The following is a 17,580-nucleotide window of genomic DNA, read 5'->3' as shown; positions in this document are numbered from 1 at the left end:
GTCCACTCCGGTGGCCGCCGCCCGGTGGTCGCTGATTTCACAATCAGCTCCAGCCATCCCCCAACATCCTTAGCCTGTGTCTGCAAAGGAAGCTAAGAAAAGCTCCCTATATGATGATTAATCATACTTGTGGTCTTGCGCCTTGCAATATGCCTATAGCCTTGCGGTTTGTAGCAGTTGCTTCCTGTTTCCCAACTTCACAGATGCTTCCCCTATCTCTTAACAAGCAAGCTGGTCCCTTATACTTTAATTTTATATTTCCCCCTTTAATATTCTAATTCTTTTGATGAACAAACAAGTTACCACAGTTTATCACAGCTTAGTGCCTGTGAAAAATGCATATTTTATGATTGGCTTTTCACAATAGTTACAATGAATATTATATGTGTAATGTTGGAAAGTTATGCTGTATTAATTCTCTCAAGTAGTGTGTTGAATGTATTTTTAGGTTATAACACAATGTTAAAATAGAAACTATACTATGTAAGATACTTTTTAACCAGCTCAAGAAAGAGATGAGATAATCAAGGAATTCTTCGCACAAAGATAACAATTACAGAAACCCCTAAATCTTCCAGAGGAGAGGAATTTATGGCTTTCCTTATCAACAGAAACGAACTTCTTCAAGCCTGACTTAGACTCGAAGGCGCCTGGGGATTAACAGAAACTTTTTGACAAGTACCAGACTAATTTCTTGTTTTAAATAAAATATATGCATAATCATGAAGTGTTTTGTATATGCAACAGGCTATTGCTTTTAAGGTTATTCCTTTGTTCACAAGGCATGCTTGTCATGGCTTAAGTGCCCGAGAGCATCCAGACGTCCGTAATTCTTTGCTTTTTATTGTCTTGTAATTGTCCTAACTCTAAATTTTTATTATTCTAATTGTATTACCATTTTTATAACCATTTTATTATTATTAAACTTTAAAAATTTTAAAAACCAAGTGATTGGCGTTTTTCACAGTGCCCAAGAGCATCCGGACGTCCGTAATTCTTTGCTTTTTATTGTCCTTTATTGTCCTAACTGTGATTGTCCAAATTCTTATTGCTCTAATTTTTATTACTATTTTAATAACTATTTTATTACTATTCAACTTTTAAAATTTTAAAACAAGTGATTGGTGTTTTTCAAAGTATATAAGAGCTAAAACTCTTCCAACCTCTACTCTATCTTTCTCGCCCTGGGAGTGGGAGCTTTTTTTCTCTTCCAGGTTGCTTCCGCTCCGCAATCTCGCTTCCGGTGCAGCCATTTTGTTCTTTGGCTTATCGGGGTTGGACTTGGGTTGCAGCAGTTGGTGATAGCGGCTCTCCAGTGATTGTAGCGACCCGCTTGCGCCTGCCATGTCGGACTTCGACAACAATCCATTTGCTGACCCGGACTTCAATAATCCTTTCAAGGTGAAGCAGCGGGGGACAGGGACGCCGTGAGCCTTCCTCAGTGCCGCGACGGGGGCAGAACAAGCTGCGTGAAGCTATGGGTGTCCTAGGGAGGGAGTGGTTTCGGCTCTGCTGTGTGCTGGGAGGTCGCTCTCAGCTGTGGCGGGTCGGGAAGGCGCAGCGCTATGGGGTAGTGCTGGCCTTGGGAGGAGGGAACAATTTTATATATAATGAGATGATTTTTTTTTTTTTTTACCTTTGAAGCGGCTTCGTGTGCTTGTGTAAAATCACAGAGTAGTGTGCAGAAAATTCACGTCGCTAGAAGTTAGTGTCCACAATCTCCCAGCAGATTCACACAGTACGTTTGTAAAGACAGATTAATCTTTTTCCTGTCACTAGTATGGCAGAGAGAGGGGAACATCATGTGGAAGAGTTATTGCCAAGGTCTAAAGATAGATGCCGTTTTTTCTTTTAATATTTTCGTTTTACTAATTCTTTGTGATCTACTTTGTGAGATTTCCCGTGTCTATTCTCATGCCTTTTAATAAAAAGATTACAGCAGATATTCTTACTTAATGTTGAATCAAAAAATATGTTCTCTGGGAAGATAAAGGTTAAGCAGAAACCTCTAGTTTGCTCAGTATTTTGGGTAGTTAATTCTTTTGGAAGTCTAAAAGGAAATTATTTTTCGGTTTTGTTATCTCCTGAAAGTAAAAGAATTTAGTTGATAAAACAGAATTTATTTTTTTAAGTATTTGCTTGCTTGGATTGATCATAAAATATTGTTGGTTTTGAGTCAGTGGCTATTTAATTTATCTCTCCTTTTTTAAAATTATTATTTAAATGCGATACTTTTCACCACAGGCTGCAGGGGAATCTCAGCTCCGGCGCCTGGAGCACCTCCTCCCCTTCCTTCTTCACTGACCTTGGTGTCTGCAGAGTTGTTCCTCTCACATGTTCTCACTTATGGCTGCTCTTGCACAGCAGTTTGCCTCCCGGGCCCCCTTCTTAAATATATTATCCCAGAAGCACTACCACCGTTACTGACTGGGTTAGCCTTGGACAGCAGTGGGTCCGCGTTGGAGCCGGCTGGCATTATTTGGCTCTGTCAGACATGGAGGAAGCTTCCAGCAGCTTCTCACAGAAGCTACCCCTGTACCCTCCCCCCCCCAAAAAAAAAAAAGAAAGCTTGCCACAAAAACCCAATACACTAGCACAGGAGACATTTTTAATAGTTCTATATGTTTGAGATATATGTGTTGCAGTTTTCTGGTTTTCTTTTGTTTGGTTTTGGATTTTTTTTCTGACTAACTTTTCTTTTTTTGATGTAAACACTGGGGTGCTGCTTGTACCTGACTCCTCATGATACCAAGAGTGTGATACTAATCTTTGCTTTTGAGATTGATATTATGGGGGATGTTATGAACAGTTTCCAGGTATTCCCCAGAAACGTGGTCAGGGCTTTCCTAGTTCCCATGGCAACACTAAAAGACCGATATTGAAATGCTAATTAGCTAATTGCTCTGTTTGTTTTCTTTAAACTACCTGGGAACAACCGGCCCCCCACCCCTCCACGCTGCCACTCTGAGACTAACATGCAAATAGAAACCCCTTAGGATCATGGGAGTATTTTTAGGAGGGAAAAAAAGAATATAAATCAGAAACTGAACACAGTAGAGAAATCCAGGCAAATGCCCTAGCTGAGGAAGAGGGAAACACATCCCCTGATTGACTGTTAACTGTCGCCATCACCTAAGAAGGAACAGACTAGATTAGGCTCTGAGAAGTAGGGTGATAGAGAGACAGAGAGCCCTGGTGCTGCCACCAAGGAAGGGGCGGGGACAGCTGTTGTTCTGGACTTCAGCAACAGACTCTGCACACCACGCCTCCTCATCCTCGGGCCACCGGTGTGCCACAAGGAAAGGAGAAAGGACAGCTGCTGCTCGGGATTCCAGTGACCGACTCTGCACGCCGCCTTCCTTCTGGCTGCCTGGGGAAGCTACGACTGCGGGGGCGAGCTCTGCGTCGAGCCCCCTGCCCAGCTGATCTTTTTAATAAAGAGCTGAACATTAATAAAGGCATTAGCCCTGTTCATTTCAGGGGAGGGACTACAAGGAGCAGATAAAATTAAAGATTAGATGGAAAATAATTAATTAGGTTGTGCTGATTTGTTAAAATTCCAGTCTCCTGAACTAATTCAGATCTTTAAAATGTCATCTGAAATGACTGTGTGTGACTTCAGTGCACCAATAGCTGCAATATCTGGTTATGAAAAATGGCCTGTGCTTAAATTCTGCTCTGATTGGTATGACTAATAATTAAATTAAAAGACCAGAAAGAAACTCAAGGTGCTGAATTGGCAGAAGCTTAGGAGAGATAAGGCTGGAGAAGGACCTGTGAACTGGAAGGAGTGAACAAGAAGTTGGGTGACCAAGATGATAATTAGTGGGATCAACACTCTTAAGGAGCAGGGACTGGAAATGGCTAGGTGGCTGAAGACAACCAGGTTGTGGCAAGGAGTTAGTGCAAGGGCAGGTCCATTTCGGGCAGAAGTACTGGTCCACTAGGACATAGCCTTCTCAGTCTGAGATTGGAGAAGGCATTTTACAGTTGTTGCATTCAGCAGCTGACATCAGATATTTAAAATCTTTCTTAGAAATTCCCTATTTTCCCTATTTGCAGAGGGTAACTGAATTTTTAATCACTTAAATCATGCAGCGGGTCGAGGTCTCTGGATATTTGGTGGTTCCAGCAATGCTACAGCTTTGTGTTGGTGTCTGTATATTATCACCTATTGGAACTTGTATTTGTGGCTTTTTTCTCTTTCTTTATATTAAAAAAAAGCCCTAAAAATGATGCATTTTAACTTTATTATCTAGGTGAAATATCAAATATGGAAAAATAAGTTATGCCAATGTAGACTTATTTATTCCAATAGAATATCATAGTTATCATTTTTTTAACCACTAGGATACATGTCATGACATACAAATTTGATAGCATTTATTTAAATGCCACTTTTTCTTTGAGCATGTGGTCCTGCACAGCATTTGTTCTACATGTTCATTACTCACACCCTGATTAACTTCTAAATCCAGTGTTTTATTATTCTGCAGCAATAAATAGGAGTGCTTTGTAGTTCTTGCTGCATTTAGATGAGTTTGCATTGGCTCCATTTTTAAAGTGAGATGCAATGAGTGTAAGGTGAATGGTTCACAGTAGTTCTGTGTATTCCTTGGGATGTCAGGTCTAATTTTTAGAAATATATTAAGTAGTTTTGTGTGGCAAGCACATTTCTCTCTCTCTCAGGATTTTTTATTGAGGTGCACAGAGAGAAATGTGCTTGCCACAGTTTTGAATTATGAAGTGCAGTTCCTGTTGGCATCAGTTGTTCACTGATGTGTTCAGAACAATTGCAAGTCCACCAGCCTACACCTGGACATCCAGGTAGTCTATCCATTCTTATGTTCTGAAGATGCAAACACCTTAAATTAAGCCACAGAAACAATGTAATGAAACGAGGCATCACATGAAATACGTACAATTTTTCTTCTTAGGAAGTTAGTGTGGTCTATGATAGTGGGCACTTTGGCTCTTCTGCAGAATCAAGCCAGCCTGTCTCTAGCACAGAAAAATATTTAATTCTTGAAGTTGTTTTCTCAAGCTAAACCTTAAGCATTTTTTTTACTGTAGAGTTAATTGGAGGAAAAAAAATACATCTTTTTGTTAATATTACCAGTTCAGGTAGAAGCTGAAGCAGAGGTGCTTTTGATATTATGGGACACTGTTTCCTCAGCTTCATTTTTCTGAAATGCTTTTCCTATTCCTGAAGGTGTTGGAGGTACTTCTGGGTAGGGAAACCAAGAGTTTACAGAAAACTTTTTTTTGCTGTGCTCTTTGGGTGTACAGTTGTGGAGTCCAATGGTCAACACAGAAAGACAGTTTTCTTCCCTTATCTGTTGAGAGCATTTCCCCCTTATAAATCAAATGTATGACATGGTGTTTCTTTTAGACTGTCTTAATCTAGTTTTATAATAATCATTAAGGTTGGAAAATCATTGTGTCCAACCTTTGACTGAATACCACGATACCCACTAAACCATAAAGTGAAGTGATGTTGCTGTTAAGCAGGATGGGAACAGAGAACTCCAGATCAGAAGGCAAAGAAAATGAGCTCTGATTTATTTCAAATATACCGCTCTATATATAGAGAACATCGAGAAGACTAATTTCATTGGTCTTAGAGTAAAAACATGTCACACCATTGGTGTGCAGTGAATGACGCACAGTGGCAGAGCATATCTATAAACAATGTGAATAACAAGATAGATTCGAGAATTATTTACATTCTTTCCCAACTGCTTCCCAGGCTCTTGCCTGGTTAGAAAACCTTTCTCTTTCTCTCTGACTGAGCTGAGAATATCCACATTTCCCCCTTTTTGTTTAAAGAAAGAAAAAAGAAAAGGCGGTGTTTGTGCTCTCCTGCAGGGCCCTTGCAGGAAAGAGAACAAACACAGCTCAAGAGCCTTATCAACTCCAATCAATCAAAACCTCAATTTGGATATTGACTCAGAACAGTCGAAGAGATTCCAAACTCTTAGTATAAATTTCAAGAAATCAGTTACCACCTCTAAGATAGTAACAACTCATTGTCAGTCTGCCAAAGGACTGGCAGTCCAACTTGTCAAAATCCATTTCCCAGTGTGAGCAGATGCCCACATGACAGAAAAGAAGGTATTAACAAACATGTGCACATACCCAAATCAGCCAAATTCAGAATTTGGCAAGATGAGTAACATCTGTTTGCCACAGCTGCAATGCCCTTAGGCCTCTGAGATTTATCCCAGCCAGTAAGGTGCAGCAGGTCAAGCCTTTGTTGGCATTCATCAAATTGCTTTTGCAAGGTGTGTGCACTTGATAGAAGAATCATGCAAGGCTTTTGGCCCATGCAGTCATGTCCTCAATGAACCACTTGACTGACATATGAAATGCCATGAAATCTCTGAAATGCCATGGCCACAGCCTTTAATTCAATCACTTGGGCCGAGGCTGTTGTGGCTTTCCAGTACTTTGAGCTGTTAGCTCTTTCCCCTTTTTTTTTTTTTTTGAAAAACCAGCAGCACCTGCGGGCTCTAGGACCCTGCGGTGCTCGGCGAGGCGGAGGACCCGGTCCAGGGGGCCGGGCCAAGCGTCCCAAACCTGGCCGGGGGGGCGGAGAGCCCAGGCTCTCTGCCGAGCCAAGATCCACACGGCTCGGTCCCTCCCCCCAGCTTCTCATAGGTATCACTTGGGGACCCTGAATCTGGGGTCCCTGGGACACTCCATGGCCACCCACAGATGGACGACCTATTCTAACTTTATATTTCGGTGCACGCCTCCACCAGGCTGCAAGAATCCCGGCAATTCCTCCGGCTTTTCGCCCTCCCCTCACCCCACCTGGCCATGGATGAAGCCACAGCTTCACGGGACCCCGCTTCTCCCGCTCTGCGAACAGGAGCAGGACGCGCGGGGCGCGGGCAGGGGAGGTTTTCCTGGGAATATAAAATTCCACCCTGGTTTTGGGGATCTTGGCACCACTCATGCCTGCCCAGTACAAGGGGCTGCTCCTCGCTCTCAGTGTGTCCGTCCTGCCGCGGGATACAATGGACTGAATCGCGGCCCCATCCCCAGCCTCGGTAGCAGCAGCAGTGGCGCTGCTGCGAACCAAGCCGGTGTTCGCTCCCGCTGCCTCTGCCTCAGTGGGACAGAGCTCGGGGCAGTCTGGGGGAAGCGGAGGGAGTAGTGGGCTGGATGCAGGCTCTGAAACAAACAGACTGGATGTGTTGTCCAGCACAAGGCTGCCTGCTTCTGCCGGCGGCGGTGAATCACAGAGCGAAGTCGCTGCTGAGTCGGCTTCAGGCAGCGCGGCGATGGGAGCCGCTGTGCCCTGCGGGCGCTCCCCGCCCGCAGCGAGCGGCGCGGGGGGTGCAGTTTCCCCCGCGGCGTGGCACGCCGGCAGCCCAAGCGGAGCGGGCGGCGCGGCTTCGGCAGCGTCTTTCGGCGCTGGCGGTCCCGGGGTGGGGGGCCACGGCGGCGGCTCTCTCAAGAGTGGCGCTGGCAGTCTCGGCGGGCTCGCTCCAGGCGGAGCGGTGGGTGGAGCGGCAGGCGGGGCGTCGAACCCCGCTGCCGGCAGGTGTGGCGCCATGGCCGGCGCTGGTATCTCAAAGGATATCAAATCTGTCGGTCCGCTCGGTGCGCAGGGAGGCGGACCGGGAGGCAATTGCTCCTGTCCCGTTGGCAAAGCCGAGGCCCCCGCGTGCGGCGGGGGGCGTGCCAGGGGATGGATCAGAGGCTCCATTGCCGGTCCTGGCAGTACAAGAGGGCGGGACCGGTACATCTGCGCAGGCTCCATCAGCGAAGGAGTCTGGGGGGCTCCAGCCCCCACCGCGCCGTGGACTGCGGGCGGCGCCGGCCCCCCCGCGAATGCAGTCTGGAAAGGGGGGGGCTGCAGAGCCGCGGGCTGTGGCGGCACGGCGTGCTGCGCAATCAGTGGCCGATCTGTCGGCAAAGAATATCTCGGCTGAACATAGTCACAGGTGTGATAAATTGAGGCGAATAATTTGATTCAGCCTTTTTAAGGTCAATTAGAATTTTATTAATTACAGCAAGCAGTAGCAAGCAAAACAGCGCTGGGTGGGTAGGGGTCTCCTAACCGCCCCTCCTGCAGTGTCCCACACTGCAGTGCCCCACACCCCACTCCCCTTATTCAGTCTCTTTTATAGTTTCTTGGAGGTTTCTTCATTCGCGTCTCTTGCGATAGCGGTGGGCGTAGCTTGAGCATCCCTCTGCATCGTGTCTGCGTTGTGTCGAGGCAGGTGATCGTTGGTTTCACAATCGGTTCCGGACAGTGATGGGCGTACCCGGAGCACTCCTACGTTGTCTAGTCCGGTGGCCGTTGCCTGGTGGTCGCTGATTTCATAATCAGCTCCGGCCATCCTCCAACATCCTTAGCCTGTGTCTGCAAGAGAAGCTAAGAAAAGCTCCCTAAATGGTGATTAATCATACTTGTGGTCTTGCGTTTTGTAATATGCCTATAGCCTTGCGGTTTGTAGCAGTTGCTTCCTGTTTCCCAACTTCACAGATGCTTCCCCTATCTCCTAACAAGCAAGCTGGTCCCTTATACTTTAATTTTATATTTCCCCCTTTAATATTCTAATTCTTTTGATGAACAAACAAGTTACCACAGTTTATCACAATCCCCCATTTTCTCTTTTACCATTTTGTTCATCAAATCGCTTTGCTGCTTCGTAGGCTAGAAGTAAAGTGTTCAGCATTGTCCTGACTAGAAACACCACTAGGAGAGAGCAATAGAAAGCTAATAATTTGCCAATAAGGGTCGAGTCCTAGCCTTGTTTTTGTTACGTAATATCCTGTTTTCCCCTTTTTGGCTTGCTGCTCCCTTGGTGTTTCAGAGGCACTTAGACTGGTCCTTTGAGGGATCCTAGTACTCGGCTGGCAATAGTTGGAGCGTTTCAGCATAGTTCCACTTAGAGGGGGCTTGGCCTTTTCCTCTCTGCCTCGCTCGCCGACTCGGGTGCTTCGAGCCGCGAGGTAAACCATCTTCCCGGCAGCAGCAGTACTCGCCTGAGCGTCCCCTTTTCCGCTCCTGCCTAGCCTTGTACTGTTCCCAGTTCTTATCTTTGACCAGAGGTGGGTTGCAAGGAATCCCCTTCAGTTCCTTTCGACAACACCCTTTTATTATCTGAGCAGCAAATGGAGTGGGCTCGTTAGTATGAAAACAAGAATACTCAGGGTATACTCCCTTGGTAAATATTTCCCACCACTCAGATCCAAAACTGACCCACCGATTTTCCAATTCTCCTATCCTTAGCACAGTTTCAGTTAGTTTTCACTGAGTTTTATAGCACTCAGTACAAACCCCAATTGGTGGTCTTCCCCTCTGGCAATGGACCCACCACCGTTCTTGGCAAATTTTACATATAAAGCACACAAAAGGATAACAATCTCTGTTATGAACAGTTTCCAGGTGTTCCCCAGAGACGCGGGCAGGGCTTTCCTAGCTCCCATGGCAACACTAAAAGAAAACTACTAACTCTAGCTAAATACCGATATTGAAATGCTAATTAGCTAAGTGCTCTGTTTGTTTTCTCTAAACTACCTGGCCTCCCACCCCTCCACGCTGCCATTCTGGGACTAACATGCAAATAAAAACCCCTTAGGATCATGGGAGTATTTTTTAGGAGATAAAAAAAGAATATAAATCAAAAACTGAACACAATAGAGGAGTCTAGACAAATGCCCTAGCTGAGGAAGAGGGAAACACATCCCCTGACTGGCTTTTAACCGTCGCCATCACCTAAGAAAGAACAGACTATATTAGGCTCCGAGAAGCCGGGAGATAGAGACAGAGAGCCCTAGTGCTGCCACCATGGAAGGAGCGGGGACAGCTGTTGTTCTGGACTTCAGCAACAGACTCTGCACACCACGCCTCCTCATCCTCGTGCCACCGGTGTGCCACAAGGAAAGGAGAAAGGACAGCTGCTGCTCGGGACTCCAGTGACCGACTCTGCACGCCGCCTTCCTTTCAGCTGCCTGGGAAAGCTACGACCGCGGGGGTGAGCTCTGCGTTGAGCCCCCTGCCCAGCTGATCTTTTTAATAAAGAGCTGAACATTAATAAAGGCATTAGCCCTGTTCATTTCAATCTCCACAACCTTCCTTGTTACAAATCACTATATAGTCTTTAGCTAGTTTGTAATTGTATCCCTTTGCTTCCCCTTATGGTTGATTTGGATAATGTCCAGAGAGTTCATTAGTTTTTCTTAAGAGTCACTTTCAAGTTCCCAGGCTGGCTAGTCACTCTTCACTGGTTATTTGTGGCAACCGGGCCTTTCACTCGGCTGGCGTGCGTCCACCCCTTTTCGGCCGTCCTGACTGCCGTTTCTGTGGTAAGCAAAACAAGAAAAGGACCTTCCCAGCATGGAGTTAAGGAATCTTCCTTCCAAGACTTAATAAGTACTTCATCCCCTGGTTTTATCTTATGGATTGTGATATCCAGAGGTGGTCTCTGTGCCAACACTCCTTTCTTCCTCAATTCCTGCCTTCTGCTCATAATTTGGGTGATGTAGAATTTAATATGAGAATCTTTTAGGCAGGGGTGATCTGTGGGGGCTTCCATATCATAAGGCATTCCAAATAGCATTTCAAATGGGGAGATTCCCACATCATTTCGGGGTTGAGTTCGAATGTTCAATAAGGCAAGAGGTAGGCACTTAACCCATGACATTTTTGTTTCCAGCATTAACTTTGTGAGTTATTTTTTTATTTCTCCATTCATCCTTTCCACCCTCCCCGAGCTCTGTGGATGCCATGGGGTGTGATATTTCCATTGAGTTCCCAAAGCTGTCAGGACATCTTTTGCAATTTTAGAGGTGAAATGGGGTCCCCGGTCTGAGTCTAAACACTCAGTTAATCCATACCGGGGGATAATTTGCTTTAATAATACTTTTACCACAGTGTTTGAAGTAGCTCAGGCCGTAGGATAAGCTTCCACGTAATGGGTTAAGTGGTCTACCAGTACCAATACATATTTATACCTCCCCACTTTTGGTAATTCTGTAAAATCTATTTGTATATGTGAAAAGGGTCGTTGTGCCAGTTCCCTTCCACCCATTGGTCTTTCTCTTAATTGTTGTTTATTTATTCTTTGACAGGTTAAACATTGTTGGGTTACCTGTTTTGCAAGATTATAGACCCCTATGCACATATATTTAATTGCAAATTGGTCAACCAGGGCTTGAGTTCCCCAGTGAGTTTTCTCATGGATTGCTTGCAGGACCCTCATTGCCATTCCTTTTGGGAGTACCTCTCGCCCATCCGGTAGTATCCACTTGCCTCCCTCTTTTTCCTTCACCCCCATTTGGTTTAATTTTTGTTTTTCCTGTACCGTGAAGGCTAACACATGGTTAATGGGTTCATGGAACTGGCAATGTTTATCTTGGGGGTTATCACAGGCACACTGTATCGAATCAATCCCGTATGCATCCCAACAAGCCCAACATGGTTCTTCCTCTAAGTCAGCTCCACAAGTGGAGCAATCTTCCCTTCGTGTGACCCCCCCCCCTTATATGGTTTTAAATTCATTAGAGCTGCCTTTTTCGCCTCCTGGTCGGCTAAGTTATTTCCCCGTACTGAGTTTCCCATCCCCACTTGATGTCCTTTTACATGAACAATAGCTATTCTTTCCGGACCTCTCAAGGCCTGGAGCACTTTCCCAATTAATTCCCCATGTATCAACCCCTTTCCCTGTGAATTGATAAGTCCCCTTTCTTCCCAGATTTTACAAAATGTATGAACCACCCCATAAGCATATTTTGAATCAGTATAAATGGTCCCAACCTTTCCTCTTAGCAGTTCTAAAGCTCTGAGCACTGCATACAATTCACATGCTTGTGCTGACCAGCTGGGGTTAAGAGGACCAGATTCTATTTTCTTAAAAATTTTCCCATCCACAATAGCATACCCAGATTTCCTTTTCCCTTCAAGGACCCGAGAGGATCCATATACATAATATTGATATCCTTCCTCTAATTCCTCCTCTTCGAGATCTGGTCTTATTTTTGTTTGTTCCTCTATTTGCAAAAGACAATCATGAGTTAGTCCCACAACTGGTTCCCCGTATAGAAACTGGGCTGGATTTTGTAAGCTTGTGGTTTCAATACTTAACCTAGGAGAAGAAATTAGGATGCCTTCATACTTTAGGAGTTTGGCATCTGTTATCCATTTATCCGCTTTTTGTTGTAGTACTCCACGGATGTTATGAGGAGATAAAACCTTCAGTTCACTCCCAAAAGTTATTTTTCCTGCTTCTTCTACCAAAAGGGCAGCAGCCACTATCGACTGCAGACAGGCAGGCCACCCTCGACTAACAGGATTGAGAAGCCTTGAGAGATATGCCACTGGTTTCTTTCCTCCAGCCCATTCCTGGGCTAACACCCCGTATGCCACCCCTTCATTGACATTAATGAATAAAAAGAATGGTCTTTTTAGATCTGGGAGGCTGAGAACAGGGGCATTGACCAATTCAGTTTTTAATGATTTTAACCGGGTCTCATCCTCGGAGCTCCATTTTAATAGCCCGTCTGTTGTTAATTTTTCATACAGAAATTTAACTTTCCCACTAAAATTTTCAATCCATTGTCTGCAATACCCAAAAAGTCCCAGTAACTGTCGAACCTGCCTTTTAGTTTTTGGAGCTTCCAGGGAAAGTATTCCTTGGACTCTATCAGTATCCAATTTCTTAGTCCCCTGAGTCAGCCAGTGTCCAAGGTACTTAACTTCCTCTTCCACAAATTGTAATTTCGACTTTGAAACTTTGAGTCCCTTAAGGCTTAAATAATTTAGGAGTTTTTATAGTTTCTTCCCTTACTCTTTACCGGCAGGATGGGGGTATTGAAAGGGGACATGCAGGGTTCTAAAAGTCCCTTTTTCAAAAGTCTCTTTATTTCTGTTTTTAGTCCTTCCCTCCCCTCCTTGGGTATGGGATATTGCCGAATCCTGACAGGGATTTCTGGGTTCCTGATAGTTACCTCAAAGGGTTCAATATTTAATTTCCCCACACTGTCGGGGGTATACCAAACTTCTGGGTTAATCTTTTTTTTTCGTCTTCAGCCCGGAGAGGATATAGTTTTACTGTTAGTTCTCCCTTTTTTGCCTCTATCCCTATCCCCAACTCGACCATCAAATCTCTCCCTAATAGATTATAATCTGCTTCTGGAACTAGTAAAAATGACCCAATTCCTAATTTAGAATCACTTTCTAAGAGTACATCCTTAATTACAGGTACTCCAAAGGGTTCCCCTTTGGCCCCAATCACCTGTATTATTTCAGGTGAAACCTTACACCCTTGGGGAAGGGTCTGGACGGTTGATCTCTCCGCCCCTGAGTCCACAAGGAACTCATATTCTTGTTGCTGGGGACCTATTTTTAATTTTACCAGGGGCTCTGTTCTTTCTCTTGTCCCCAGCAGATAGAGCCCCCGACCCCCCTAATCTTCTTTGAACTGTTCCTCATCAGCAATCTTCTGCCGACACTCTCTCCTCATGTGTCCCTTCTTCCCACAATAGAAACAGACAATGCTCTCTCCACCTCTCGACTTCCCTTCAAACCAACTCTCGACTTCCCTTCAAACCATCTTCGCTGGACGTCAGTCCGACCTCTGGACTGACCTCCAGTTCCCCCCCACCGGGGACTCCGCTGTCCCCCCCGACTGCTGCTAACACGATTCCAGACTGCTTTTTAAAACTCTCATCCTCTCTCCCAACACACACCTTTTGAGCCTCTCACAACAACTCATCCAATCCTCTCGCCTGCCATCCCTCCAACCTCTCCAACTTCTTCCGAATGTCCACCCAAGAATCGAACACAAAATGCACCTTCAAAAGTGTCTCACCCTCTGGAGTATTGGGGTCCACCCCTGAATACAACTTGAAAGCTTTCTTCAATCTCTCCCACTATCCAAAGAGCTGCATATTCGCTCTCCTCTTGGTTAAAGGGCTCTTTGGAGTTAATATATATATATATTTAGAGCTTGACAGATCCAATCCTCAGACGACCCAAACACGGGCCAATACAGCTGGTCTCCCCCTATCCGTTTACTTCCCCCAAATTTTCATACAATAATGGATCATTTTAACCCTATCTTTTCCTTTTCTAGAAGGAAAGGCATCCCAATACTTTACCGTTAAGCCTAGTGGAAGTTTTACCGAAATTCTCCCACCCATGGGTTCAGCAGATTTACTTTTTCTCTGACCCATCTTCTAGAGTGCCTTCTCACACTCAACACAAACAATACGACAGTTGCTTCCCCCAATTCGTGGCCCACTCCATCGCCGGATATGGGAAAGGCACTACTATGGGGTCCACACTCACTTGGGGAATCTGAGCTGCCAGTTCCCCTCTCACACACACGTTCGCATTCGCTGCACTCCAGGACTCCCACCCCTGACCGAGCGACCGGGCGGACCGGACTACTCACGTCTTTCCGGCGCCTCCGTTTCTTGACCGGGGCTTCGCCCTGTGTGTCTTCTTATTCACCTCAATCACCCCGGGACTACACACCCCTAAACGACTCTTAAAGACCCCGTTTCTGGGGTTGAGGCTTTGTCCCTTTCACATGCACTCCGGAGCCCGCTTGTACGGGGCCCACCGTCTTTTTCACACGCACACGCATTCCGGAGCCCGCTTGTACGGGGCCCACCGAGCACATACACTTATACTAAATTAGTAAGCCGAAACTTGGGGAAGTTTCTCCAGGGATCCCCTGCCCCAGGAACTTTGACGCAGTCCACCTCCGCGTCTGGGTTAGGCCCGCTTGCTCTCCTCCTAACCCAGGAGCCTCCCCACCGAGGGTAACTCGACGCCGAGGGGGGTGCAGCTCCCTCCCTCCTACGTCCCCCAACCCTGGATGCTCTTGGAACATTAGTCCCTCAATCCAGCAGGTTTGAAGCAACCCTGGATGCTCTTGGAACATTAGTCCCTCAATCCAGCAGGTTTGAATCAACCCTGGATGCTCTTGGAATATTAATCCCTCAATCCAGCAGGTTTTAATCAACCCTGGAAAAAGGAGGCCCACCACCCACCGGGGGCTACTTACGCTTCCTGCGTGTTCACTCTTCCGCGGTTCTTCGTGCACAAAGATTAACGGGGGTACCTTTGCTTGCTACTGAGTTTTAGGTTCGTCGGTAAAGGCCCAAGGAGGAAGCCCCCCCTTAGGTCCACCGCAAAAAGGCAGTGGGGCGCCTCACCCTAGTGGGGCCTCCCTCCTGGGTTTCCTTTATCCGAGTCACGGCACCAAATTGTGATAAATTGAGGCGAATAATTTGATTCAGCCTTTTTAAGGTCAATTAGCATTTTATTAATTACAGCAAGCAGTAGCAAGCAAAACAGCGCTGGGTGGGTAGGGGTCTCCTAACCGCCCCTCCTGCAGTGTCCCACACTGCAGTGCCCCACGCCCCACTCCCCTTATTCAGTCTCTTTTATAGTTTCTTGGAGGTTTCTTCATTCGCATCTCTTGCGATAGCGGTGGGCGTAGCTTGAGCATCCCTCTGCATCGTGTCTGCGTTGTGTCGAGGCAGGTGATTGTTGGTTTCACAATCGGCTCCGGACAGTGAGGGGCGTACCCGGAGCACTCCTACGTTGTCTAGTCCGGTGGCCGTTGCCTGGTGGTCGCTGATTTCATAATCAGCTCCGGCCATCCTCCAACATCCTTAGCCTGTGTCTGCAAGAGAAGCTAAGAAAAGCTCCCTAAATGGTGATTAATCATACTTGTGGTCTTGCGTTTTGTAATATGTCTATAGCCTTGCAATATGCCTATAGCCTTGCGGTTTGTAGCAGTTGCTTCCTGTTTCCCAACTTCACAGATGCTTCCCCTATCTCCTAACAAGCAAGCTGGTCCCTTATACTTTAATTTTATATTTCCCCCTTTAATATTCTAATTCTTTTGATGAACAAACAAGTTACCACAGTTTATCACACAGGGACGGGAATACTCGGGCTTAGCAGGAGTTCCCGGCGACATGTGAAGTCCGCGGGGCGTCCCAGCGTCTCTCGCAGACCCACTCTGTGCCGTGGCGGGCCTGGGCACCGCCCCGCCCGCCTGTCGCCCACTGGTTCCCGAGACACCGCTGCATACCGAAGCGGCATCCTCATTTCCCGACAACTCCCATTCGGAGTCACTGCTCCTCGGGGTCTTACGAGGCAAGGCCGTATAGATGCATCCCCAGACTGCAAACAGAGCAGACGCTGTGCCGTCCCTCTTCCTCACTTGCTTCAGGAGGCACCGGCCCAACTCATTCCAGACCTTACGATCAAAGGCGAAACTAAGGTCTGCAGGGAATCCATGGTCCCGAGCCCAACTCAGGAGCCTGATGAAGTCATCATCCGAGACCTGGATCCCCAATTGTGGGGCGCAGCCTTGCCAAGCAGCCAAGACCACCCGTTCAGCCGTAGATGGCTGGTTCCCCATTGTTAGGAAACCCTCCCTTAGCAGACGTCCACTTCAAGAGACAGACAGTCCACTAGTTCAGGGAAAACCGTCCCGCTCAGTTCTCGGCTTCTAAGAGCCGACCCGCGGTCCAGACAGGACCAAGCCTTCTCCGGAAGGCCCACGGTTTCAGCGTTACCTCTCTCAGGAGGCCAAAGGTGTCCGGCCAGAGCCTGCAGGCTACTGGCATGGAGCTGCGCAGCAAAGCCCCCCCGCAAGACGCCGTGGTTCGGGGCTTCGGCCGACGCTGCAATATCACATCGGGGTCACCAGATGTCGCTGTCGAGCAGGACGGGAACAGAGAACTCCAGATCAGAAGGCAAAGAAAATGAGCTCTGATTTATTTCAAATATACCGCTCTATATATAGAGAACATCGAGAAGACTAATTTCATTGGTCTTAGAGTAAAAAAGTGCCATGTCTACTCATTTTTTGAACACTTCCAGGGATGGTGTTAGGGATTATAATAAGTTTGCTTATAGAATATTAGAAATTAATTGTGTAGGTTTAAGTTGACTTGCTTACAGCTTAGCATGAGCATGCCCTACTCAAAAGTTAGCGTAGGTGAATGCTAAATGAACTCTGTCAGCATGAATGGCTAAGCAGGGGAGGAAACAGAGAAAGACTGGATACCTTCAGATAAGGGTTGAGACCCTGGAAGGCCTCAAGGCTGGCCCAAGATGGAAGATAAGAGCAGTTAATGGCCTGCCCACATGGACATGGAGAAAAAATCCAATGAGGTGTTAGAAGACCCTGAGACCTGAAATTTCTATTGGACCAAGAGATGCATGCAGAGCACATGAAGGTGCACAGACTGTAAGGGCATAAAGGCCCAGGGATTTCTTTGTTCTGTTGCCTGGAAATAGAACAAACCTTCCCAAACAATGTTAGAATGATAATATAAAAGCAAACCTTTGCTTAAAAGCCTTCAGGTAGACAATATGGCAAAAACCGCATGTGATACAGTAATTCTACAAGTTTTATAAGGTTAGTTGATTAGTAAACCTATCATATATTATCCAATTAGAAGTTTAGTATGTTTGGTAATATTTCCCTGGGTACTACCCCACTGGAATTCATCCAGGGGCTTCTTTGCTCCACTTTGTTATGTCTTCCCAGATTCTGGTTGGAAAATAGAATGCCTTTGTAGTTGGTTCTC

The 17,580-nt window shown here is 46.3% G+C and overlaps 1 pseudogene; it reads left to right on the top strand.

Annotated features, from left to right (window-relative positions):
* The first annotated feature begins 1,344 nt into the window (after positions 1 to 1,344).
* Positions 1,345 to 17,580, top strand: part of LOC128822732 (secretory carrier-associated membrane protein 1-like) — an 85,468-nt pseudogene continuing 69,232 nt past the window's right edge.

This window comes from Vidua macroura (assembly GCF_024509145.1).
Source record: "Vidua macroura isolate BioBank_ID:100142 chromosome W unlocalized genomic scaffold, ASM2450914v1 whyW_random_scaffold_38, whole genome shotgun sequence".
Taxonomy (NCBI): Eukaryota; Metazoa; Chordata; class Aves; order Passeriformes; family Viduidae; genus Vidua; species Vidua macroura.
This window is presented reverse-complemented; position numbering and strand designations above follow the sequence as displayed.